Genomic DNA, 5,408 nt, shown 5'->3' on the forward strand with positions numbered 1-5,408 from the left:
CTCATTTCAAGAACAGCCTCATAAGCACCTGGGCCAGAGAACACGGCATCGAGTGGGTGTACCACATTCCTTATCACGCACCAGCGGCTGGGAAAGTGGAACGGTGCAATGGGCTGCTTAAAACCACCTTGAAGGTGATAGCATAGGGTTAAAATGTTTCTAAAATCATGGGAATTGTATAAATTTAGTGGATGGTAAGGTAGGCCTGGGGAACTAGGCCCTGGGAATGGGAACTAGGCCCTGGGAACAAATTAGATCAGGTGAAACTGCACCTGTGTAATCACCGTATGATAAATGATACGATTGTTTGGTAGTTGAATATAGTTATTGTTTAATTGTAATAAGAATCATGAGAAAAGGTGTTTGGAGGACCTGATGAAAATTAGAGTAATTCATGCTTGGATAAGATCAATGTATACAATAGAACAATATGAGTTTAATAATTAATATATAGTTACATAATTAAAAGGGTATAAAATCATGTTCATCTCAAATCCATGTTGGGGTCAGATTTGGGTTTGTAGCCCAGCTCCCAGAGCTTTTCAATAAATGCACCTGCATATAATCATCCTGTGACTATATGTTTCCACGCTAACATTTTGGTGACCCAGATGGGACCTTGTGAGTGCTGCTGATGACCCCATGACCTGATCACGCTCCAGCCGGCACCAAGGGATTCTCGGGGAGCCCATCGGCACCAGGACCCCCCACCGCTGACAACGTCCCCTGGAGAAAGGTAAGGTTCTTTTAATCTGGTCTGGTTGCCTGCCAGTTAGACGCAGCGAAAGCTGTGTGTTGTTGGGCTAAGGAATTCCTGGTATTGCCTAGGCACCGTCTGTCAGTCAATTGCAAAAGCATTGCAGGTTCAGCATCAGGGGTCTATTATAGCTGTAACATGGAGAAGTTCAAATGGATTTTGGGCGGCAATGCCCCCATACTACACACTTATCCTTTGGGGTGCTTAATAGCACATTGGAAGGAAGGTAATTTTGGGCACGAGTTACGTAAGGTTAAGTTGATTGATTATTGCAACACTTGGTGGCCAAAATATGTCTTGCATATAAAATAAAAAATTAAAAAAGGTTAAAAAAAGAGAGAAAAAAAAAAAGGAAAACGTGGCTGAAAAACGGTTCTTTGCAATATGACATGATTTCACAGTTATTGATGTTTTGTAAACAGGAGAGGAGATTGGATGAAGTTCTGTACATTGATTTGTTTTCCTGTTTGCAGGAAAAACCAGAGTGGCTGGCTCAGTGTGGGTTAATGATTGTTAAAATACCTGAAAACAATAATTGCATGGGTTGTGTCCAAGGGAAGCGTTGTTTAGAACACCTGGCATTGGATGAAAGTTTATATTGGAAAAATGATATAGATGGTGAATTGCTGGTAGCCCTCACGGCATCAAGGGAATCTGACCCTACCTCACCTGACCCTATTTCACCTGACTCACTTACACCCCCCTGCCAAAAGATACCCTCCTCCCTCACCTACTCGTGCTCAGGGATACCCTCCTCCCTCACCTACTCGTGCTCAGGGATACCCTCCTCCCTCACCTACTCGTGCTCAGGGATACCCTCCTCCCTCACCTACTCCTGCTCAGGGATACCCTCCTCTCCCTCCAACGCCTCCTTCACCTGCTCCTATCTTCCTGTACCCTCTTTGCTGTCTTCACCTGCCCCTCCTTCCCCAGAAAGTGACCAAGATGTAACTGTAATACAGAGATATGGGGAGGGTGCAAAAGGAGTAGATAGTAGTGGGAGCGATGAAGATAAACCACTAACCCCTATTGCTCGTTGGACATGATTAAAATTAGCCCCGGCTTGGTCTAAAACAAGAGAGGGTTTATTAAGATCAGACAAACAAAAGAGAACTGTAGTTGCCCCTTTGAGACAATGAGCGGGAGTGGACAGACCGATTTTTGTAAATGTACTCTTTTCCCCAGGAGATTTAGTAATTTGGAAGCAGTCAGCTTGGACTTACAGAGAAAACCCTGATAAAGTGGCCAGAGTAGTGAAAATTATTCTGAAAACTCAAAATCTGGACTGGGATGACATCCAAGTTATATTAGATACTCTAATGGCCTCTACCAAAAGGAAATGGTAGTTAGTGCAGCCAGGGAAAGGGTGAGAGAAGAAATTTGCAATGGGACTTTGGATTATAACTTTCCTACTGTGGACCCATTGTGGCATCCTAGTAGTCCACCTGGAGTGGATATGATGGGGCTGAGGAAATATCGAGGGTGGATGTAGGTGGGGGGGTTCAGGGTGCCATGCCTGGGACTGTGAATTGGTCCAAATTATATGAGATCAGGCAAGAAAGGGGGGAGTCTCCAGCTGCCTTTCTGGAAGGACTTGGGGAAGCAGCCAGGAAATATACTGACCTCCAGGTAGATGCAGAACAGGTGAAAATTCAGCTTGCTCTTGTCTTTCTTGGCCAATCATGGGATGACATTGGGAGGGAGTTGCAGAGATGGGGGGTGGGGGGGGGTGAGTTAAGAAGTTTGGACAGGTTGCTTGAGGTAGCTTGGACGTTTATAACAATAGAGAAAAAGAGGTTAACAAGCAGCAGGAGCAGAATCTCTTGGCAATAGTACAAGGAAATTCAAGGGGAGGTGCTAGAAGCAGCTGAGGCAGAACTATGGGGAGGGGTGGGTTTGGCAAGGGCGGCAGAGGGTCAGTCATGCAAGGGTTGGGCTTGAATCAGTGCCCATTGCAAACAGCATATTGCAAAAGCCGTACAGGTCAAACAGTATCCTATAAAAACAGAAGCACGGCAAGGAATAGCAAAGACTATTGATAAATTCTATAATATCAAACTCTAGAAGAATGTGAATCAGAATATAATACACCAATATTCCCAGTAAAGAAACCCAATGGGGATTATAGGCTAGTACAGGATCTAAGGGCAATAAATAAAATAACTAGACATTTATCCAGTACACATTGTTGACATCTGTAAAATAGATATATAAATGGTTTACTATAATTGATCTAAAAGATGCTTTCTTCTGCATACCCTTGACAAAGAAAGTAGGAAACTGTTTGCCTTTGAGTGGGAAAATCCAGGAAATGGAAGAAAAACCCAGCTCACCTGGACATGACTACCCCAAGGATTTAAGAACAGTCCGACCCTATTCAGAAACCAACTGGCAAAGGAACTAGAGATCTGGACCAAAGAGGGGCAAGTACTGAAAGACCAATAACTTTTGTTGCAGTATGTTGATGATATACTGATAGCAATAGAAGAAAAGGCAACCTGCATGAAGGGAACAATTGAGATTTTGAATTCACTGGGAATGGGAGGGTACCAAGTGTCTAGAGAAAAGGCACAAATTGCCCAACAGACTGTAATTTACCTGGGATGTGAAATCTCACAAGGACAGAGAAAACTAGGTACTAACCATATCCAAGCTATTTGTGCTATTCCAGAGCCCCAGAATCTTCACGAGCTGCGAATCTTCCTTGGAATGGCAGAGTGGTGTAGTCTGTGGATCAAGGACTATGGGCTAATTGCCAAACCCCTGTATGAAGCTCAAAAGACACAGCCCTTCACTTGGGGCAAACCACAGAAAGAGGCCTTGGTAAAATTGAAAGAAGCACTGACAATTGCTCCAGCATTAGGGTTACCTGATCTGTTTAAAGGCTTTCAGCTGTTTGTACATGAAAGGCTTCACCTGGCACTGGGAGTCCTGACTCAATGTTTGGGAAGCTGGAAAAGGCTGGTGGGCTATTTTTCCAAACAACTTGACAATGTAAGTGCCGGATGGCCTTCATGTCTGCGGGCAGTCGCAACCACTGTAATGTTGATACAAGAAACCAGGAAACTCACGATGGGAAGACACATAGATGTCTATGTGCCACACACGGTAACCACTGTTTTAGAGCAAAAGGGGGGGGACACTGGCTATCTCCAAGCAGGATGATAAAATTCCAGGTAATCCTGACCAAGCAGGATGATGTCACATTAAAGACAACTAACTTTTTGAATCTAGCCTGGTTCCTAGGTACCACAACTGAAGAAGGCCCATTAGAGCATGACTGTGTAGAAGACCTAAAAGATGTCCCATTAGTGCAACCAGAGTGGGAGTTATTCACAGATGGAAGCAGCTTCATGGGGAACTGAATCAGATACGCTGGATATGCGGTAACAACAATCAGTACAGTAGTTGAGGCAGAAGCATTACCACCAAACACATCTGCCCAAAGGGCAGAACTGATTGCCTTAACCAGAGCACTAGAATTGAGTGAAGGGAAAAAAGAGAACATATGGACTGACTCAAAATATGCTTTTGGAGTAGTACATGTGCATGGAGCACTGTGGAAAGAAAGAGGACTGCTGTCTTCTCAGGGTATGCACATTAAACATCAAGACGCAATCCGGTAACTAATAAAAGTAATGCAAAAACCTGAGCAAATGGCAATTATACACTGTAAAGCACACCAGTCAAGAGGTTCTAAAATTTGTGAGGGAAATCGAAAGGCAGACTGGGCAGCCTGACAGGTTGCTCAAAAGGTGCAAACAGCAATGGCATTGATACCTTTAAAACTTAATGTATCTCAATTCAATTTGCCTCCAAAACCAAAATATTCAGAAGACAAGAGACTGGGACGTTTGCTGAATGCACAAAAGAATTCAGAAGGGTGGTATGTAACTACACAAGGGCAAACAGTGGTATTCCCCCCTCCCCCCCCCCCCCAATAATATGAGAAATTTTACAAGTTAAACATAGTGAATGTCATTGAGGTGCAGAAGCACTGGTGAAATTGCTAAAACAAAATTTAATCTCAGTATGAATGTTAACAATGGCAAAATCAGTAATGACAAAATGTGAGATTTGCTTGAGAAACAACCCAGTGGCTAGACAACAGACACAGCTAGGAAGAATTCAGGTAGGGATAGAACCAGGAGACTATTGGCAGGTAGATTTTGTAGAGTTACGAGAACCTCAAGGATGCTCGATAATATCTCTTAATGGGGGTTGACACATTTTCTGGATGGCCAGAAGCCCTTCCCTGTCACTCAAACCAAGCAAAAGAAACAGCTGAATGGTTACTACAAGAGATCATTCCCAGATTTGGGGTGCCTATAGGGATATCATCAGATAGGGGCCCACATTTTATAGCCACAGTGGTAAAAGAGGTGAGTAGGTTGCTAGGAATAACCTGGGACATCCACACACCATGGAGACCCCAGTCAAGTGGACAGGTAGAGAGGATGAATCAGACATTAAAGAGGCAAATCAGTAAAATATGCCAAGAAGCCAAACTGCCATGGCCACAAACTTTACCCATAGCAATGCTGAGGATTTGGATAAAGCCTAGAAGTGGGATGTTAGTCAGTCCTTATGAGATATTGTATGGGAAACCATATGAATCTCCCGAACCTAATCCAAATGTATATGTCACAGG

This window comes from Cinclus cinclus, unplaced genomic scaffold (genome assembly GCF_963662255.1).
Source record: "Cinclus cinclus unplaced genomic scaffold, bCinCin1.1 SCAFFOLD_54, whole genome shotgun sequence".
In the NCBI taxonomy this organism is placed as follows: domain Eukaryota; kingdom Metazoa; phylum Chordata; class Aves; order Passeriformes; family Cinclidae; genus Cinclus; species Cinclus cinclus.